This window comes from Harmonia axyridis, chromosome 1 (assembly GCF_914767665.1).
Source record: "Harmonia axyridis chromosome 1, icHarAxyr1.1, whole genome shotgun sequence".
NCBI classification, from domain to species: Eukaryota; Metazoa; Arthropoda; class Insecta; order Coleoptera; family Coccinellidae; genus Harmonia; species Harmonia axyridis.
Genome location: NC_059501.1, coordinates 44,400,741 through 44,424,124, shown reverse-complemented (window position 1 = coordinate 44,424,124; position 23,384 = coordinate 44,400,741). Strand labels below are relative to the sequence as shown.

At 34.1% G+C, this 23,384-nt stretch overlaps 1 protein-coding gene and 1 long non-coding RNA gene across 3 annotated transcripts in view; one reads left to right on the top strand and one right to left on the bottom strand.

Moving 5' to 3' along the window:
* LOC123671092 (ETS-like protein pointed) overlaps nucleotides 1-23,384 on the top strand; it is a 315,036-nt gene that overhangs the window by 132,626 nt on the left and 159,026 nt on the right. The gene's annotated exons all lie outside the window — the stretch shown is intronic.
* On the bottom strand, nucleotides 5,128-7,589 carry LOC123671094. The gene is made up of 6 exons (XR_006746052.1): nucleotides 6,937-7,589; nucleotides 6,434-6,882; nucleotides 5,901-6,376; nucleotides 5,699-5,848; nucleotides 5,456-5,621; nucleotides 5,128-5,364 (listed from the first exon to the last, which is right to left on the bottom strand). It is a non-coding gene; the product is annotated as an uncharacterized LOC123671094 (long non-coding RNA).

Genomic DNA, 23,384 nt, shown 5'->3' with positions numbered 1-23,384 from the left:
TCTGAGATTCCTGCATAAATGACAAAAATACAGGAAGATTTCTATTGTTCGCTCTCCTTCTCAAGCGATGACATTCATATATGGATTGCTCGGTAATATCAACTCCCTCATCTCCACATATTGACTGCGCCTGGAAAACCATTGATGCAAACACAGGATCTTAGTAAGGTGAACAAGAAGAAGTGGACATCGTGTTTTATCCTTTCAAAAACTTTTTCTACCAGTTTATCCACGTACCTGTCAAATACTTCGATTAAAGTTTGCTTGACCAACTCCTTAATTTCCATTTTAATTTTCACGAGTGAAACCCATTTCAATTAAAACAACAATAAGTATAAATTTTTTTCTGAATGAACAGATAAAATGCAGCTGAGTGACTATTCATTCAATCAAATATACTAGAGTCGTGAAATCACGTCTACTCGCTAGGTAACTTACGCAACGAATACGTCGTCTTAATTGGTTTTTCTATGTGAGACTAACTTCATTGATAACATCGAGTTAGTGCCTTTCGCAAATGATAAAGTCTTTTGAAAAGTTCTCAAGGAACTTCAGAATAATGGTTAGTATCTTTAAGTTAACGGCGTATAATTTGAAGAATTGCTTTTGACTAAACCAAACCCAATTCAGGACAGAAATCCATCTTGAATTGAATTGAGTTTAATTATATAGGTATATTATGTCAAGGTAGCAAATCCAAATTTATTTCGATTCAGTTTTTGAACTCACGAATCAGCGTAACTTTCCTATTTCGAAGTGATTTTAAATACGACAGAATGAGGAAACAGTGCGAGTTCCCTGGAAAATTTTCATAACGAAATGATATTCCGACAGGATCAAGTCAATCGAAACTCAGTTCTGTTCCAGATTTCGATATAAACAATAGAGATCGACTTAAGTTACAGAATATCAATTTGGCATCATTCCGATGCGACCTGCTCAACGAAGGAAATTCAGAATAAGGTCAAATAATTTCGGAGTTGAACAACGGTTTGAACACAACTGGCGATCCCAGCGAGTATCAATGTAATTAGTGTCCCTAACGTACATATTTAGTAACTTTTTGTAACCTAACCTATAATGAAAAAATATCGCACCCAAGAATTTTTTTTGCCTTCGTTCGTAACTATTTGTAACACAAAAAATTTGATTTGTAACCTAAACTATGATACAAAAATAGCATCACCTCTTAACTGCGTTTGGGAGCTTATTAGAAATCACTTACCAGGAACAGTCTAGGAAACTGCATTATCTACCATCTGCCACAGAAATGATGGAGCGCTAATTGAACAATGATATGACAAAAAAAATTTAGATAGTAACAAACACAGTGATGCTTGGCGTCTACCTACTATTGTACAGTAATTGAATATAATGTTATAACAAAATATTATTTTGAGAATAAATTTTAATAAACGATGTGGAAGTTTATATTCAAAAGTTATTTTATAATCAATATTCAACTTGGGTAGATGAAATCTACCACAAACCAAAATTCAATTGATTTAGTGAAAGAATTATCAGGTATAAGGATATTCTTCCTTACCTGTTAATTCTTTCACTGACCAATGAAATGGCTGGTAATTTTAATATCCATGATCAATAATAGTACTGTAATGAAGAAAAATAAGAGACTACAAAAATTCAGGGTTTGTATCCACCTTGTATGAATGAACCTTACATGATTTGTATCATTGAGTAGGTAATTGAAGGACCTTCAAATTGAGGTGTCACATGACATACTTTCCCATAAAAAAAATCAGCCGATGACGTCATCAAGACCATACCAATGACGTCATCTCTCTCGCTGATTTTTTTTTACCACTTCATCGTTCATTTTCATTTCTGCTCAGAAGTCAAGTCGTGAACAATAACAATATCTACTCTTCACCTAGTAATATCGTAATTCCTGGAACTTGCCTAAATAGTAATACAGGGTGTCACGGGAAGAATGCTACAAACGAATACCATGAATTGAAGTAATCATGGAGGACCCGTATCAAGAGGTTTCAATCGCCTGAGTGCCTTCGTTTGGGCATAGTATAAGCAATGGATAGTAAGCCAACCGCCGTTTGACGGCAAGGAACTGGTCACTTGGGGTCGCTACTGTAGTTGGATCCGGGTGTTTTACGGGTTGCATATATCGAACACTATTGACTACCCAAAGTGGAGAAGTAACTCGATAATAGATGGCGCTGAATCATGAGCTATAGATGGCGCAGAAATAATACGATAATTCATTCAGTGGCGTGGTTGAAAAGGGTTCGCATGACATTGCCAACAATTTTTATGTTATTATTAAGTTACCACTACATTTGAATATTCATTGAATATTTATTCGAATAATTGCGTTTTGCATTACGATGAAAGTTTGAATGATCACTCAACTCTCTATTCAGGAATAATTAAAACAAATTGATAGATACAATTGAATTAAAATTATTCATATAATAGTAGAAAGTGGTTTCATCCGAAGAAATATGAATATAATTGGGATATTATCAATGAAAAAAATATAAAAATTGAATATAAGATTCAAACATATGAATTTAGCAATAAAGAGTTCTAAAAATAATAATATAGGATTCCACATTCGAAATGTAATGCCGTCTTTTAAATCGTTGGCAAAGTTTTTTCATTTGAAACCTTGCTTTTCTGTTTCCTATGCATTGTGATTTTTAGACATTTCTCTATTTCAGTGGTCAAATATTTTTTTATTCCGAATTGAGAACCGACGAATCTTTCTATTTTTTTAAACCTGGGGTCTTGAAATGTACACACATCCTACTCTAACTAAACTGAATCAGAAAAACAAAGTGTTTTGAATCATTCATAGAATTGAGCACGAAGTGTATTCTTGGAGGATTTAATGTTCTCAAAATCCGCTAGATCATTCTTTTTGTATCTGTATACCTGTAATGAGAATGAATTTATTTATGTGTCCCAGCGTAGGATTACTGCGTCTACATAAGGATCTATAATTGTATTTTGAACGTTTTCATGTAATGAAAATTATTTATGGATTTCCAAAATGAGATTTTTATTTTAAAAATATGACAATACAGTCGTACATAAATTAATTTATTTATGGCATTTTTAATACGTCCCGGATAATCTGGGCTTAATCCTTAATGTGTCATATAGATTACCGAAAGTTAACAATTTTAACAAATTTCATGTTTAAACGTATCTGCAAACTGAACTTTCCATATATCTGTTGAAGATATCGAAGCAACAAATAAGGTCATCCAAATACCTGCACCAATAAATACAATTTTTATTTGAAGGGTTTTAGAGAATTCTACTTTCTGAATAATCCATGAATATTTCTATTAAGTGTGTACTGTTTTTGATTGAGAATTAGACTCGAAAATTAGCTCCGCTCCTTTCCTTATACTATGGTTTGGGATATACAGGGTGATGTTCATCTTATGAGTGAAATTTCACAGTTCGATAACTCTTTAACTAATCGACCGAATAATTTCAAATTTTGAAGGTTTGTCACCCTTTCCTATCGCCTTCCTTCAATATTTCTGAATTCGAGTAACTCAGATCCGGACTAGGAAAATTTCAGATTTTTCCTATTTTAGTGAATATTGGATCACCCTGTACGTGAACATTATGATTTTTTTCCATTTTCGAAACCACGAAGAATCAATTCATTATATAAATTCTAAATCTCTGCTTGGCACGGTCATACAGGGTGATCAATAAACATTTCCTTATGAGTGAAATTTTTTTAGTTCAATAACTCTTCAACAAATCCACCGAATAATTTCAATTTTTCAAGTTTTGTCTCCCTTTACTATCGCCTTTCAGCAATATTTCTGAAATCGAGTAAATCAGAGGCGGACTAGGAAAATTCCAGACTTTTCCTATTTTCGTGAATATTGGATCAACCAGTACGTGAATCAAGCAAAATCATTAAATTTCGTATAGTTACTATTCACAATTATTTTACAGAATATGTCAGAAGAATTGTCGAACTCTCCAGGGTATAAAAATCGAGAATACAATGTAGTACAATTCACACATACGTATTTATAGATTTAATAACTGCATTGGATTGAAATAACTAAAAATATTTTTGATGAAGAATATTGTTTACAATGTTTTCTTTACAGATATGAACAAGCCAAGATTTCAGCAATTTCCACACTGAACGAAAAGAGTACGTAAATACAATGAAAGAGTACATTGGGACAATTTATTCATTCATCAAAATTGTCCCAATGAACGCGTCCATTGGCCTAATGAATTATCGTACATTGGGAGTACGTTCCGAATGTGCGTAAATATTACTACTATGATACATCACGACAACGTATGATAATTCATCAACCGAATGAATCAGTTTCGTTGTCCCAATGAAATGTGTTAATTGAATTTACGAACGTTGTACGTTAATTCAACGTACGAATTCGTTGAATCAATGTACGATGTTTATTATTGGAACGAACGAGTTCGTTGACCCAATGAATGGGTTTCGTTGTCGGAATGATATTTGTTCATTGGATTAACTAACTTGGTACGTTCATTCAACGTACGTATTCATTGAATCAATACTATTCGGTTTTGCAAAAAGTTGAGAAAATCGTCATCAAAGGTTCATACTCCTTTTATTTTGAATAAAATTATTGGTTTATAATTTTATTCAAAATAAAAGTATTAGGAACCTTACACTGCGATTTCCTAGACTTCTCGCAAAACGGATTTATAATAGTAGATAGTTTCATTGATTCAATGAAAATTCAAACTTTATTTTTGGATTTGTGGAAACATAACAAAACATAGTTTAAAGATATTTATTAAATAATTTATACCATATATCGTATAAAATAAACCCTCATAAAAACAAAGAACAAAAATTCAACTCATATTTTTTTTATATGTATAATATATAATAATACATAATATTATGTTTATATTTTGTACATTTTTATTTTTTCTCATAAAATATACACACTAGAAAATGCTAAAGAGGTTGGGAGCTTGTGAAAATAAGACCAAACCATTAAGGATTCTCTAGAAAAATCTAGGTGCAATATATAATTTTGAAGCAAATATCAACCACTCTAAAAAATACTATGGAATTTGAATCTTCTGTCATCAAAATATACATACAAATTCATTCATAAATTTTATATCATCTCCGATGCAATGACTTTTACAAATGGCTGTATGGGGTTGTTCATTTTGTTTTTTCCAATACTCTATATGACCTTTCACTTCCTGCATCTACCTTCCAACAAACAGGAATGATCCCTGAGAATCTTCAATTCTATATTTGGTTGTGTTTTTGTCCAGTAATGGCATCCATCGTAGGACCAAATAAGCTCCAAACAATTGAAGCATCTTGTCCATCTATAAAACAATTAAGTATAAGAACTCCGAGAAAATCAGAAATAGGTACAATTTAAATCGTACAGGTATTTTGATTTGAAAAGAATCTTACTTTCACTGAAATTTCCTTCACTAACAGTGCCCAGAAGATCTCTCACAGTTTTTTCTTTCTCGTTTTTCTCGTTCATGAGGAATGTGATGATGTTTTGATAACACCTCTCCCAATCTGTGAAAAGGGAGTTTAATTTACCACAAACCATTTGGAAATTCATGTCAGCCTGAAAATAATGTATTATTGAATGTGTCGAACCAATTCCGTAAGCTTATGAACACCGCACAACTTAAATTTTCTTACCAAATGTTTTCTCAGAGAGTGTTTTCGAGCATTTTGAAGATTTTCCTTTGTGTTTCATTCATTGATATGCTTGGAAATTGTACAATTAATTGATTTTTTCATATTTGAGCACTGGTTGTAGTCTTCCTGTTTATTCGTTCGATAAAATTCCTGGAATTAGAAAATTTTAATTGTTTATTTAATTTCATGAATAAAGTCTCACCAATTTTTCAGTAGGAAATCGTTCCAATATTTCTTTTTCAAGATAGTAACTCGAAGATGAAGACATGGGAATGGCTTTCTCCTCGAAATATTGGGCAATTGTTGAAATAAATAATGTTATTTGATCATCTTGAAATTTTCCAAATTTTGTATAATATTCATAAAGCATTATTTTTTTTGGAGTTTCATTGAGGATATGGGATAAATGAATTACTTTGCTTTCATCAGGTGTTATCGCTCTTGAATATGTGTATAACTATAGGAGGAATGGCACGAAACTTCAGAAGGCACTGGGGATGAGTGTCTGCTAGTAGTCCAACAATTCTTACACAATGAAATTCGTGCAGAATGGTAATATATTGGCTGACCAATAGATTGTCGCCAAACTGCTAGCTTCTGCTGGAACCTAATTTGTGAGCCCATATCACATATAACGTTTACTTATTACTCTGAGGTGATCAACAAATATTTTTTCAGCTGGAAAAGATATTGAATTGCTAGAATAATTCATCACATAGAAAACATTCAACTCACCTAAGAGATGATCATATAATGATTCCATATTTCAGTCATTTAGGAGCTTATGGAGTTCAAGCGATTCCTACTGAATAGTGCCTAATTCTCGAATGGTTCCTAATTCTTGAATTGTTACAGTGAATGATGTACTACAATTATAGATAAGCTGAATTATTTTATCAAATCATGAATCTTTAAAAATATAATAATGTACTATTTGAAGAAATAAAGGTAAATTTGTTCTATTTTAGGAGTGCCTTAGTGCTATAATGAATGCACCAAACATATCCCATTTGAACACCATACAACTTGAATTTTCTTAATAAATGTTTTCTCACAGAGTGTTTCCAAGTATTTCGGAGGTTCTTTCTCATATATATTTCATTTATATGATTGGAAATTGTACAATTCATTGATTTCTTCATATTTGAGCAGAGTTTTTCCATTTTACACGTTCGATAAAATTCCTGGAATTTGAAAATTTTAATTGTTGGTTCATATTAATATGAATAGATTCTTACCAATTTTTCAGTAGGAAATCGTTCCAATATTTCTTTATTTATATATTTCGCTGATGATCAGTTAGTAGTCCCAGGATCAAGGTGATTTGTGATTGATTGATTACGTCGCACTCGATGTGTATTTACGTTTTCTCACTAGCGTAAAAAATTGAATACGTTTTCCACTATTAAATATTCATAATATATACACTTTGCAAGTGTAAGAAACTTAGGAACTAAGCGAAAATCTACTTATCTATGTCGAAAATCTAATGATTTCTTTTCATCAGCAAAATTTAACCTGTAAAATACCCTAACCTTGCAAATGGCGGTATATTTGAGAATGACAGTGCATCATCATCAAATCACAGAACTATGAGTTTGCGTCATGTCAATATTGAAATTGAATAAAATGCTACAAATTAATGCTATTTATTAAGTATTAATAAATTATATATAACATTCAGCTATATTTATTTCAATCGACAACATATATTTTCAGCATTATTAAATTAAATTATGGGTAAATAAATGACCTTAACTCATGATTATTGATGGGGGTTCCGATCAAAATAAATATAGATGTATATATTGAGTAATAGTTGATAAATATCATTAATTTGGAGCATTTTATTCAATTTCAGTATTCAAATATATCAAATCAAATATATTTCAATATATATAGTCTGTACAAAATTTTATAATTATAATAACTAAATTAGATTTAAATTTCCATGGACAGGCGAAAATCACCTAGGCAATGCCTGTTTTGTGTCCTTCTCACCCGTCTGTAATGGAGTGAAAATAATAGTACAGACCTGTGCAAAAAAACAAATAGTACTCCTTAGTGCACCCAAAAACATAGTAAACGAGAGATCATGAACAGCGATGAGGAGGAGACGAACAACAATAGAAAAAAAAACAAAAATTCAAATGGGAAGGTGAAAATAACATGTTCAACGGCTAATGCATACACACCACGACTTCATCTAGTAGATATCAAAATCAGAACCATACTCGCTTATATATTCCTTAATTTCTCTCTTGAGTTTTTCGATCCTACTGATATTTTTTAATCGAATTGGGAGTAGATTATATAATTTTGGCCCATGAAAAAACAAACCTTTGCGTATGGCTTTTTTGAAAAAGAGGTAATATAAGCTGTGAACTTTCAGCAAATCTAGTTTTAACTGTCGGAGGAGCTGTGATATAATTTTTTCTATTTGAAAACATCCACACAAGACAATGATACGTATATAAACATCTCAAACTAAACAGCCCGGTCTCCGAGTACAACTGAAGAGTCGGAAATCGCCTATCCCTTTTTGAAACAATCCTGATCAAGGTGTTTTGGGCCACTTGTAAGTGATACAAGCTGTTATGAAAAGCGCCCCCCCATACGACAATGCAATATCTAATTATAGATTTTGCTAGCGACTTATATACCAGAAGTAAATTATCGCGAGAAAGGATATCTCTGAGAGTATAAAATCTATACATTAAGAGTCTTATCCTCTTCAAAACAAACTCCGCCTGGCTGTCCCATCTCAAATGCTGGTCAATTATCAGGCCCAAGTACTTAATAGTGGAGGTCTTCTCAATTGAATTACACTGACACAATGAATTGTGAGTGCAGGTGGATTCATGTATTTTTAAAGTACCTACAGGCTGATCACTTGATAGAAGAGAAAATGCAACATATCTAGTCTTATCCACATTCAAGCTTAAAAGATTATTGCTCAACCAAATATGCAGCCTTCGAAGATCCTCTTCAGCAGCGCGGTAAACACTCTGCCAGTCCCTTCCCGTGACACAAAGTACTGTATCATCAGCTTAACACACGATACTTCCCTTTAAATTTCTTATTCTAGCTATATCGTTTATACATACACCAGAAATAAGATGGGACCTAAGATAGTTCCCTGGGGTACTCCAATGTCCACCACTGAAGCAGCACTCCGATCTCGACCAACTTTCACCCTTTGAGTTCTGTCACACAGGTAACTCCGCATAAGTTTCAAAGCATGTCCTCGAATGCCGCATTTGAACAATTTAGCCAACAAGATGTCATGAGATACAGTGTCAAAAGCCTTCGCCAAATCCAGGAAAACGGACAAGCACTTCTCAGAAACATCGAGAGCTTTAAAGATTTTTTCAGTAAGATCTAAAATCGCGTTTTCCGTACTAGATTTTTTTATGAAGCCGAATTGACGGTCTGTTATAATATGACATTTATCGAAGAAAGAAGTCATTCTTGTTTTCAGAGACTGTTCAAAAATCTTAGCAAAGGCCTTGATCACAGATATTGGCCTATAAATTATTCAAGTTACCTCGACAACCGCCCTTAAAAACCGGAGTAACGCTGGATTCCTTCCACTGGTGAGGTATAGTACCCTGACTAAAACATATCTCACCATTAATCCTGCTAAAGGAGGTGCCCTCCAGGGTGTTAACAGATGGATCATTACCTGAAATATCATTTATTATCCTCCAAGTTTGTTCAATGTTACCTCTAGCTAAGTTTAGTTTATTCCTGTAATATTCATTTTTTGTAAACCTTATCAAATGATTAAGGCGATTTCTAAAACATTTATATTGATCTTCAAGTTCCTTCGAATATTTTTTTATGAGTTTTCTTTTCGAAGTATCTCTTGTTCTGATAGAATTTATCAATCCAAACGTAATCCAAGGTTTCAACTTAGTAATCCTCTTATTAAATAATTTATAATTCACGGTTGCGCTTTTAACATGTCCCAATAAATTAGATATAAACACATTATAAGATCTTTGACTATCATCATTTGAGAGAACCTCCTCCCATTCTTCTGATCTGAGAATTGTTTTAAGTTTACTGAAATCGATTCTTTTAAATGTTTGACATCTATCCTGCCTAGGTTTCGACAATTTAAACTGGGCCACGCCCAAAAGCACCGGAAAATGATCTGTGGTATTGATATTAATGACGTAGGGTTTAAGTTCTATTTTATCATTCAATCAAATTTCCTTTCTGATGAAAATATGGTCGAGTATAGAAGTTGAGCCATTGACACTTCTCGTTACCTCATTTATATACGAAGAAAAACCATTCTCCGCCATCAAATTTTGATACTGATTTGTGTGTTGAGAATTCAAATTCAACATTTATATTTATATCACCCATAAATAGCTCTAACGTTTTTTTTATTGAAATGCTGAAAGAAACTCTCTAAATCCCGTAGATAAATCCCACAATCGGTAGAAGGAGGTCGATAGGAAGCTGTTATGCCAATATCACAATTTTTCTCAAAGAGGCCTACGTGGAATGTTATTCTTAATAGATTCGTTTCAGTCATACTCACAATCTGAACATCAGCGTCTATAGAGCTCCTCACATATACAACCAGGCCATCGTTTTGAGTATGTTTCGATTCATTGTAGTAAACAAGAAAATTGGGAATACTGAAGTCACTCACCCTTTCCACCTTCCAAGTTTCTGACAGAATAATTACGTCTAAATTATCAATATTATCTTGTCAATGTAGAAGTTCATCAAAATTTTTTCTGAGACTACGCACATTGAAATGGATCACTCCCAGACAACACAATTTCTGGGTATTCCAGCCACCGAAACATTCATCTAAATTATTACAAACTACCGTCTTAACCCCCTCATCGCCATCCAATACATCCAAAATATCCAACACAATCCTGGGAACTCATTCCCCGATCCGAAATCCCTAAAAATTAAAATAAATTCAAAATTTGAAATCATGTCAGATACAGAAAATTAACAAATCAAAATTTGATAAAATCGAATTCCCATGACAAAAGAATGGGAAATTCTCAATTATTCATTGGAAAAAAATAGAATTGAGATCGTCTAGAGATCTTACAAAAATTTTCTTCTTATCTTTAAAGATGTACACCTTCCCAGAGTCCGTCCAAACATTCTTCATACCAGCTTTTTCCACACATTTGGAGAACAGTTCAACTCCATGACTAGTGGGATCTTCTCTTATCACAACACCAGTGCCCTTCAGCAGCCGTTTCTTGCGATAAATTTGATTCTTTAAGTTGAAATTATTAAACTTGATAAAAACAGCCCTTGACTTCGCGCCACCTTTTCTTCCAACTCTATAGCACACTTCCATATCGTCTTTAGTTAATTTCATAGACATCTTCGAGTTTAAAAAGGATATTATGCTCTCCCCTGTTTGTTCATTCGGTCGCTCTTCAAAACCAAAAATCCTCAAGTTGCATTTCCTCGAATATCGGTCGATTCGATAATATTTCCTCTCCATTATTGTCTTGTAATGCAAAAAATCATTCGTATGCCTATCTACCTTCTTAACTATGACCTTGTTTTCATCCCCGAATGTTTGTAACGTCAGCTTGCATATTTGTTATTGTTGTTTCGATCTGCGACAGTTTCAATTCGACTGTTTTGATTATCGCGTTTGACACATTGTCCGCTATAGTTTTTAAGAATGATTCATTGCTCAAGTAGTTCTTCAGCGCTTTGTTTACCTCGGATGCAATTTCATCTCGGATTTCTCTTGTTATCACCATTTTCTTGAGATTTATATCAAATATACTCAGTAGTAGAAATCAAACAATGGAATGAACCGTAAATCTTCAGTGAATTTATCCGATATACCAATAAACTCTTACAGATTTGTGGGAGCTCGGATCTTGTGACGGTTACATGCGCACCATGCTATCGAATGTTCATTAGTTCATTAATGAAATATCAATGAAGCTTGTTAATATTAATTTTTCAATTGGTAATTAATGATAAGCATTATTTGTAATTCAATGTAGAATGAAGATAATATTTCAATTCAGTAATGAATAACGTATTTTTTTTTATAGTTATTTGGGCTGTTTCATCAATTTGATTGTTTGGTTGTTAGAAGAACCGTTTGCCAAACTAGGTCGGTCTGGCCTATTTTTTTAGACTTCGTATAGGGTATTAGGCAGGTACAAACGATCTAAAAAAAATTCAGTACAGATGGGCTCAGCAATATTCAATAAGCCCAAAGTAACACAAATTTTTAGTTTGAAAAGGAAATAATGAGGGTAATTGTGTGTATACACGAATTTTGAGTATGTAAAAAAAGGCTGTTCATCTATGTGATCGCTAGAAATATTTTAGTTTGTTGATTATTAATAAATCCCATATTTTTAGTCAATATATTATCTAGTGAAGTAAGAGTTTATTCATAAATAGCAAATGTTTGTTAACTACCGGTTGAAAATTTGTTGACAATGAATTTATGTTATGTAAGTTCATATAAATTAGTTATGTTATTACATAAATACTTCGTAAACAAATATTTATTCCCTATTAATAAAGTTTTTTCAATGCATGATGTACCTATTAATGAATAAGTATATCAATTATAAATTTCCTGTAATAGTTGTGAATAAATATCCTTCAAATAATTGCTTTATAAAAAAAAAGATGGATTTCTCTCAGTATAATGCAGTAAATTAATATTTCCAATCGAACCACCAAACTTTTCCAATCCGGATCGGTTATTCTTTTATTTACGTGAGTCACGTGATCTGTTAGCAGGTGGTCGACTATGTTGAACAAAATCATTGAGCCAACGTACCAAGTTCATTGGGGGGATGAATATCTTTCATTGAGTTGATGTACTGTGTACATTCCTATAATGAACTGTTAATCCAAAAGCCGAGTTAGCACTAAAACCGTCAACGAACGCCTGTTCATTGGGACAACGAAACTGTACGTAACATGAACTTCAACTTAAACGAATTTGTTCGTTAGCATAATGAAAAGTACATTGTATCAACGTACGTAAGGTCGATGAATGGCATTCATTGATATTACGAACAATATTTCTTTCAGTGCAGTTTTTTCTGTGCTGAAGCTACTACATAGCTTTCAGCAACAGAGAGCTCCTCCATCCTCTATGTCATTTTAAGGGTATTATATATTCTCCTTCATTTGCTTGGTGTGAGGCAGATGATTATTTATAGTCATGCTGCTCAATTTGTTTCTTCTGCATGCAACAGAATATCTGATAATTAATATTATTTGCAATTTTGTTCCAAAATTATCTACATGTCCTGCCAAATTTCAGATAAGAAAAAAAATAAGATGCCTCCGCCGGAGGGAATAGTATTTTGTACAACAAGTGTGGAAAGTCCAACCTTTTTCGCAAGTTTGTGGCACGAGCCTGAAAGGTGAGTGCCGCAAACACAAGAGCGAGAAAAGGACTTTTCCTACAACTGCTATGAAAAGTAGCGTATTCTTCATAGCTTACTCAATTTCAAAACTATGTGTTGCTCGTACTGTGGGAAATATTATTTCTCTCGGCACTTTGCCCACACCTCGCTTGGTAGACCAATGAAATTGGGCTTTTGAGTCGTTTCTATATAAACGCAATAAATTGTAGGAAAAGTATAGTGTGCAACATGTGGAGAAAGTCCTTTTCTCGCTCTTGCTGCACAATATACTATTCTCCAAATGTTGCTCACTATACTTTTCCTACAACTGCACAAATTTCAATAATTCAAGTAATGGACTCAAATCAAAATGGCCTTCCTTGACAGTATGTGCCAATTTATTGCGTTTCTATAGAAACGTCTCAAAAGCCCAATTTCATTGGTCTACCAAGCGAGGTGTGGGCAAAGTGCCGTGAGAAATAATATTTGCCACAGTATGAGCAATATAGTTTTGAAATTGAGTAAGCTGAAGAATACGCTACTTCTCATAGCAGTTGTAGGAAAAAGTAGTTTTTCCTCCGGCGGAGGAAAAGTGGAACTTTTCGATGATCCTGTCAATCGAGATATGACGTTGTTATTGTACGTTTGAAAAAAAAAATCTGCATCAAAATCGCTCGTTTATTTTTTGTATTCTGAATACATAAATGGTATTCCAGAAAATATCGTCAGTTTTCCCATCCCCGAGTGATATATCGTTCAATTTTTGTCTATAAATTCCATGAGTGAAACAGTACTGATGCACTGATTGCCTTACTCGCTGTGTACGACGCAACGGAAGTAGCTCGTAAAATCAAGAATGGACCATACGAGGGGGGAACAACGGGGGCGTTCCCAGATGTTCGAAACCTGGAAAATACGACATTGGTGTTGGAGCGGCCGGCATGATGTCACATCCGGTGTAATGAACTCTCATGTGGTCTAGGTAAGATATCTAATTCGTCTCAAGTCAAAAATTCTCAAATAATTTTTGCATTCGTATTTCACACAAATGCACATGAGTATTTAACAAGATCTAGAAATGAATTTTGTAGAAAATCACAAATAATATTGAATGTTCCACAAAATTTGAGGGAATTGATTTCTAGATCTTGTTAAATACTTATGTACAGGGTGGGCAAATAAGCGAGGTAAGCGGCTATATCTCAGGAACCACTCATCGTAGAGACTTGCGGTAAAAAATTTTACCACTAAAGTAAACAAAAGAAAACACTGGAAATTATTTTGGACTTCATATCTCTACCGCTAGGGGGCGTAATAGCTATCGTCGAGTAGAAAAATGCATTTTACTCGAAAAATTTTCATATTAAGTTGGAAAAAAACATCATCACTGTAATCCTTGGAAAATTCTCTATCTGTTTGAATTGTCACTTTCGATTTTGCGACATCGAATAAGGGTGGGGGAAAGATAGAAATCTGACTGATTGAAATGTCTGTAACTTCAGTTTGGCTCAACATTGTTGAGCAAATTAGATCTTATTTGAGAGACAACATCTTGTTGATTAAGGAAAAAATATACTCATGATGAATTTGATTCAGCTGCTTCCGATAGGGAGCGCTTAGTAAGAAGTTCATTGTTTTCTTCATTTTTCTCTGAAATTTCAAATGTAATGATAGGATTTTCTTAACAGAAACAAAAATTTCATTGAATTTGCATGAAAAAACCTTCAGGTCCCAAAGCGATAATTTCAGGCGTTCTGAAGTTATGGCCGAAAGAAGATATTCTTCAACTGATGCACTGCGAAAAACCAAATTGAGTCTTCAAATTCTAACAGAAACAGAAATCCCATCAAATTTGTATGAAAAAACCAAAAGGTCGCAAAGCGATAGCTTCAGGGGTTCTGGAGTTATGGACGAAAAAAGATATTCTTCAACTGATGCACTGAAAAACTAAATTGTGTCTTCTTTCGGCCATAACTCCAGAACGCCTGAAGCTATCGCTTTGCGACCTTTTGGTTTTTTCATACAAATTTGATGGGATTTCTGTTTCTGTTAGAACTTGAAGACTCAATTTGGTTTTTCGCAGTGCATCAGTTGAAGAATATCTTCTTTGGGCCATAACTTCAGAACGCCTGAAATTATCGCTTTGCGACCTTCAGGTTTTTTCATGCGAATTCAATGAAATTTTTGTTTCTGTTAAGAAAATCCTATCATTACATTTGAAATTTCAGAGAAAAATGAACAAAACAATGAACTCCTGACTTAGCGCTCCCTATCGGAAGCAGCTGAATCAAATTCATCATGAGTATATTTTTTCCTTAATCAACAAGATGTTGTCTCTCAAATAAGATCTAATTTGCTCAAAAATGTTGAGCCAAACTGAAGTTACAGACATTTCAATCAGTCAGATTTCTATCTTTCCCCCACCCTTATTCGATGTCGCAAAATCGAAAGTGACAATTCAAACAGATAGAGAATTTTCCAAGGAGTACAGTGATGATATTTTTTTTCCAACTTAATATGAAAATTTTTCGAGTAAAATGCATTTTTCTACTCGACGATAGCTATTACGCCCCCTAGCGGTAGAGGTATGAAGTCCAAAATAATTTCCAGTGTTTTCTTTTGTTTACTTTAGTGGTAAAATTTTTTACCGCAAGCCTCTACGATGAGTGGTTCCTGAGATATAGCCGCTTACCTCGCTTATTTGCCCACCCTGTACATTTGAATGAAATACGAATGAAAAAATTATTTGAGAATTTTTGACTTGAGACTTAATCATCTTACCTAGACCACCTCAGGCTTCATCACACCGGAAATTTATACTGACAGAGAAACTGCAACACCCAGAAGGAGCTAGAATTAATTTTTTTTCATAATACATATATAGCAAGGAGTAAATTAATGAATTTGGAGAAAAAAATCGTGAGGGTTATTTCATGTAAATAATTTTTTTTACTTAAATATTGTAGTCGTTTTTTGCAAGTTTTTTAAATTTTACAACAAACCAGCTGTTCGAGGAGATCCAAAGTCGATGCTTAGTTGTTGTTGAAATGCCTAGAGCACGTGTACGCGGAATTAATCGCCAGCTAAGTGAATTTGAAAGAGGTCGAGTTATTGGTCTATGGGAGGCGGGGTTGTCATTTGGAGAAATCGCTACGAAAAAAAATCCAACTACTGTTATTAGATGTTGTCAAGCGTGGTTTGATAATGCCCAAAATCGAAAAAGAGTAAGCACCGGATGTCGAAGGGGCACAAATGAAGTTCAAGATCGACGTCTAAGACTTATAGCCCTTAGATACCGATTTGCGACAACTCGATCTTTGGCTGATGAGTGGTTAGGAGAACAAGGCCATCCTGTGACTGTCTGAACGATTTACCGACGGATAAGGTCTTTTGGGCTGCAGCATTATCGACCCCATCTTGTGTTACCTCAGACGGTTGAGCATCGCCAGCAACGATTACACTGGTGCAGAGAACGTCAACATTGGAATGTGGAATGGCATCAGGTCGTCTTTTCTGATGAATCTCGATTCTCCTTGGGTGCACATGATGGCCGAAGAAGGGTTAGACGACATCGGGGAAAAAGACGTGAACGTCAGTTTGATGTTGAGCATCATGCATACCGGACAGTAGGCATTATGGTATCAGGTTAGAGCACCTGCAAGAGGATCACCTTCAGTTTTAATTCGAGGTAACATGACAGCGCTGCGTTACATTCAAGAAATAGTGGAGCTATATGTTCTCCCATTCCTTAACTGGCTCGGGAATCCAATATGTCAGCAAGATAATGCCCGACCTCATGTTGCCAGAGTTAGTTAAAACCTTCTCGAAGCGTCCCATGTGAATCTTTTGCCATGACCGCCCAGATTTCGCTTGAGAGATAGCATCTTTTTGGTTGAGGAAAAAATATACTCATGGTAAATTTGTTTTTAGTGCTTCCGATAGGGGGCGCTAAGTCGAAAGTTCATTGTTTTGTTCATTTTTTCCCGAAATTTTAAATGTAATGATAAAATTTCCTCAATAGAAACATAAATTTCATTGAATTTGCATGATAAAACTAGAAGGTCGCAAAGCGATAGATTCAGGTGTTCTGGAGTTATGACGAAAAGAAGATATTTTTCAACATATGCACTGAAAAACTAAATTGTGTGTTTAGGTTATATAGCCACACATACCAGACTCAAGAAAATCAAATACGAAATTCCAATTCATTGTCTCCAATGTTCAAACTGTCTTCTGTCTTGTTGCACACAATATTCCTATCACAGAAGAAATTATTTATGTTTTTTTTGTAATAATTTTTTTATTATATTGGAATTTTTCATCCTTAATACAAACTTTTCTGGACCGACGAATCTACCATTCGTAGTGATGGGGGAGTCAACTTACATTTTTGGTCTGCTAAAGAGAAAAAAATTGAGCATTCGTTTCCGATGTCGTTTGAATTTACAGACACTTTTTGAGATTCACTATAGAACCTCATCAATTTTTACCGAATTGTTTATTTTTATTATCAATTTGGAATTTTCAGCATTGAATGGCGTAAATAAATAATGATTATGCCGACGGCAGTCAGATCAGAAGCCATTTGATATAACATCTGGTTGATGATTTCGTTGTTTAAATTTTCACACAATTTAATAATGGAGCATTGTGACTTATAATGGATATTTGACCTGGGGGGATATACCCCGCTTATCCTCCCTCCCTTGCGTACGCCACTGTCTAACGTATCTCGATTTTTATTTAACAGCTAGCAGCGGCCGAAATCGGAGCGGCTGTTCTGTCCTCTCAACAAAGATTATAATAATGTGTGTATACAAGACGGAAGACAAATCGAACACTTGAGACAGTAAATTTTGCCATCGTTATTCAGGTCATTCATATACTCCATTATATCTTATTTTTGGTTTACCTTTTTTTCTTGAACCCTGACATGCGTGACATCGGATACCAATTATTAACTATTCAAATTTGCATATTTAATTGAGAATCACTCAAATGAATATATTTCATTCAATATAATATACATTCATGACGATATAGTTAAATTGTGGATTTGAAAATATATCAGAATCCGACAACGTAATCTAATTATGTTGGGGACATGTGAAAATTGCGTATACTCCCTCTATCTATGTTTATTACTCTATGGGCGAGGGGAAGGGGGAGGTACCGTTCATTATATTATTATATATATGTTATTGTTATCTTATCAATCGATAACAAGTTTTGCCTCAGATCCTGGAAATTACACCTTTTCGAATACTCAACGCATACACTACAACTGGATAAGCTGAAATTAATATGGTCCATCATATATACTTTGAATAATTATAGTTCCATACCCAAAACATTTACTCAGGTGTTAACTTAATAATCATAAAAATTGTTGGCAATGTAATGCGACCACTTTTCAACCACGCCACTGAACGAATCTCGTTATATTTTTGCGCCATCTGTAGGTGATGTTTCACCGCTATCTGCTATCGAGGTACTTCTCAAGTTCTCCGGGCATTCAATAGTGTTCGATATACGCAACCTGTATTATCCTAAAATCAGACTACAGTAGCGACCTCTAATCCTAAAATTCATACCGTCAAACGACCTTTGGCTTACTATCCATTTTCTATACTAATAGTGTAAAGAATGTTATGTCATACATAAATATGACCACACTCAATAGAATATTCATCTGAAATAATGTTGAACGCTCGCTTATGCTTCAAAAACGAGGCAAAAATGATTCTACCAGAGTCATCTGCACGACTATATATGTTTGCCCAGTTTATAATTAAACACCCTTTAATTTGGAACCTGAAGATTTGATTGGAATGAACTATTGCACCGGGATATGAGATGAAAATTCCATGTTGATCGCGCCGCCAGAACCAGAGAAAATTTAAGAAGAATATCAAGCAAAAACCTTGATCCTTGAGCGCAAAACCGACCTTTCTAAGATTCTGCGTATAAATAAACGATTGGAGGTTAAATTTTATATGTAATATCGTTATTATTGAATGATTTTCATTAAGTACAAATATTTCTTGATGAAAATCATTCTGATTTAAGAGGGCCAAATAGAACAATGTTATTTTATTTCCACTTTTAATTGAAAGTGGAAATATTTAGTGAAATACAGACTCGAAAACTTTTGTTAAGTTTAAACATTTGCCATTATATAATTTTTGATGCTAATCCTGAAAGTAGATCATTTGAATAAATATTACCCTATATCCCATACGAGATAGGCAAAGTCATAACTTTGATTAGCTTTGAGGACTAGATTAGAGACTAGACTGATGTATTGTTGTTGTATTAGGCCAATTAAAAATTCCCCGTTCTGACGCACAGATGGAGGTGCTAGTTTTAAATCAATATGATTTTTAGTTAGTACCAATCTTCAAACTATACGTGTCGAAATTTGACAGCAGTCCGACCATTAATTTGTGAGATATTGCGCGTTGTGAGTGTAGCTACTATTGTTTTTTGAAAAAAGATTTAAAAAAGAAAAGAATTTCGTGTGCTGATTAAATATTGCTTTTTGAAGGGAAAAAATACCGTTGAAGCAAAATCTTGGGTTGATGAAGAGTTTCCGGGGTCTGCACCAGGAAAATCAACCATCATTGATTGAAATGCTAAGTTTAAACGTGGTGAAATGAGCACCGAAGACGGCGAACGCAGTGAACGCCCAAAAAAGGCTGTCACCGACGAAAAAAACAAAAAGTTCACAATATAATTTTGAATGACCAAAATGTTGATCGAGTTGACAAAGTTGTATGCAAAATGGGTGCCGCGCGAGCTCACAATCGATCAAAAGCAACAACGTGTTAATGATTCTGAGCAGTGTTTGAAGCTGTTTAAGTGCAATAATCTTGAATTTTTACGTCGATATGTGGCAATGGATGAAACGTGGCTCTATCATTTCACTCCGGAGTCTAATCGACAATCAGCTGAGCGGACTGCACACGATGAACCGAATCCAAAGCGAGGAAAAACACAAGTCAGCTGGCAAGGTTTTGGAATCAGTATTCTGGGATGCGCAAGGTATAATATTCATTGATAACCTCCAAAAGGGCGCAGACCATCAACAGCGATTATTATATAGCGTTATTGTATCGTTTAAATGATGAAATCGTTGAAAGACGGTCCCATTTGAAGGAAAAAAACTGTTTTTTCTTCAAGACAATGCGCCGTGTCACAAATCAATGAAAACAACGGCAAAATTGCATCTGTTGGGCTTCGAATTGCTTCTGCATCCACCGTATTCGACAGATCTGGCCCCCATCGACTTTTTCCTGTTCTCAGACCTCAAAAGAATTCTCGCTGGAAAGAAATTCAGCGCAAATGAAAAAGTAATCGCCGAAAATGAAGCCTATTTTGAAGCGAAAGACACATCGTACTACAAAAATGATTGGAAAATCGCTATAATCGCTGTATCGTCTTCGAAGGCAACTTTGTTGAATAATGAAGTCGAATTTTGCCAAAAAAAAATGTGTTTTACTATGGTAGACCGTGGACTTTTGAATTGACCTGTTAGACTTCGCCCCTGAGCAGAATGCATCTATCCAATAAAGGCGTTTATTATTACTTTTATTATAGTTTCTGCCATTTGGATCATATTTTTAAAAATACGTTTGATCAAGTAACTTCCATAAAATGGATTGCATATTTCTTGAGCAAAAATGTACAAAATGTATTTAATTGATTCAGTCCTTACTTGGTGGAAAATCATATTGATTTGGTAAAAAATAAATGTAAACACTTACTACTTTCCACAGATTTTAATTATTTACGACAATTGTTTCGCCGTCTAAGCGGCTTCATCAGGGTTACATTGCATAGTGTTGCACTTGCAATGTAATGTTGCACTTTGCAATGTAACCCTGATGAAGCAGCTTAGACGGCGAAACAATTGTCGTAAATAATTAAAATCTGTGGAAAGTAGTAAGTGTTAACATTTATTTTTCACCAAAAAAAAAAAAAGAAATGTACAAAATGTTCATGATAATTATATTCGAACCACCTCATCTTTCACTTCTTAATTTGATATGATATCGTGTTCCTCCACAGAAGGTACAGTATTTAGGAATAGGAATAGTGGTTCACGAAAAGCTTTTTTTTTAAGACAACGTTTACTAAGGTTTGATAACGAGGATTGAACTGAAATTACTTGAAATGATAGCATTTTTTTATTCAATTGTTCATACCATTCGATTGTTCCTAAATTGGAGGTACGAAGAAAAATTAAAAATTCCTTGAATAATTTTAAGAATAGATTGTCCTATACATTGGTCTGCAAATGCTTGGTTTTCGAGATACAGGGTGTTTCTTGGAGACCTACTACTTTGAGATGCATTCGACAGTTTATCGAATCTCTATTGATATTCTCTACAGATTGGGTAAATGAGAACCATAACTTTAGATTAATTATTCATTCATCACAGCACAGCTCACTGCGTCTTATAATAATTTTAGTTTTCCTGAGGATTACTGAAGAATTTCTTGACAGGAACCGACAAGAAACCATAAAGTGTAGTACTGAACCAGAGTTTATGTTTTTCTAAACTACCAGTGGTTCACCAAAAAAAAGTTCTGTTGGGAAGAAGCAGGCACTCTTCCAGAAAAAATATCACCCTGTAGATTTGCATTCAAAATTAGCATATCACATGAAAAAACATAAAATTGGAATATATATGCCAAATTAAGTTTGATATCTTGGGAAGGGAAGGTGCTTCGAGAAAAAAACTTTAATATTTTTATCTCGATAACAACCCGTTTCCGGACCCGTGTTATAGGACTTAATTTCTTAAATTGATCCGAGGAATCTGTTTTTTTCGTTTGTACCTCCAATATAGTTAATTCAAAACTGATGTCTTCACAAATAAATTGCAATTTGAATGAAACATATTGAGTTGTAAAACACAGCACAGACAATTTTCTGAAGAGAAAATTGTTCAGTTCTTTGATTACTTCAAAATTTTGTTTTGGTTGAAGAGGAAGTCCTTCAATATAAATTTGTCAGCTCATTCTGTAAACGTTTACACAAACCAGTCACTACACCGATACGGGGAGACAGAGTTTTTGCTGAGGTTTTTATCTGTTCTCTTGTATCATACGTTGAAATGTATGATGCCCCGTTACATTTCCTCTGCTAATACTGAGATTCATCGACACATATGCTTGATTGTTTGAAATTAATATTTTGTATTGCTCTTTCTCAAAAGAATATATATATATATATATATATATATATATATATATATATATATATATATATATATTACTGCACCGAAAACAACGAGTTTACCGATGACGAATGCAAAAATCACAGATGGCAAAATAAGGGAAGGGGGACGCCGAGTACCGACAAAACGGGTAAATAAAGAAAAATAATAAACCTCCGACATGGACGTGCTCGCAGTGCAATAAAAGTAATCATCTTGAAAGCGATAATAAACTCATAAACCGTAAAAGGGTCCGATTTGTTGCTGCCGTGTCGATTTAAAAAAAAGTAAAAAGAGTATTGGTTCATTTCATGCGAGAATTTTCCTTCTTTTACTTTGAGATAATTCTGAAATTTTATATTCTGGAAATCTGGGGGGTATAATTACCCCCCAATACCCATACCCTTGTTTGAAACTTTGGTTGAGCAAAACTGACATTTAGTTCAAGTTGGAGCATTTAACCTCTAAACTTTAGGCCAATGTTTAGAGAAAGCTGTATTATGGCTTACATTACAAAAAAATATTCAGAGAAGAAAATATCTGTAGTAACAGGAGTGAAAAAACCGTCATAGATATTGGCTTGACGTCGACTTCTATTTTATTCCATAATGTTAAAGTTGATCAATTTAAATTGGAAACTCGCTCTTATGACGGTTACTTCAGGTAATGAGCCAACTTTAAACGAGGGTAATAAAATTTCTGCGTGTCCATTTCTGATACCTCTTAGAGTATATTTGCGTCTTTCGTTAAAATTGGATAATCGTCGAATAAAAACTATGTTTCCGGTCCTTTGTTTCGGATGAAGGATTTGAACTTTTGGCCGTTTGTTGCTGAACAGCTAAATTAAATGGCCTTCATTCGAACTAGTTGCAGTGGTTTCGCTCGTCACAATTATACCTTTATCGTTGGAACCAATTAAAACGAGAGATTATCTTTCTGCAGATATCTACACATGTTATAAACCCGAGGAATGAAAGCAACTTTGCATTAGCTACCTTAATTGTATTTAATATCATGAAGCTTATTCGACTCAATAATTAAATCTAGGCATGGCGAATTCCACCATGTATT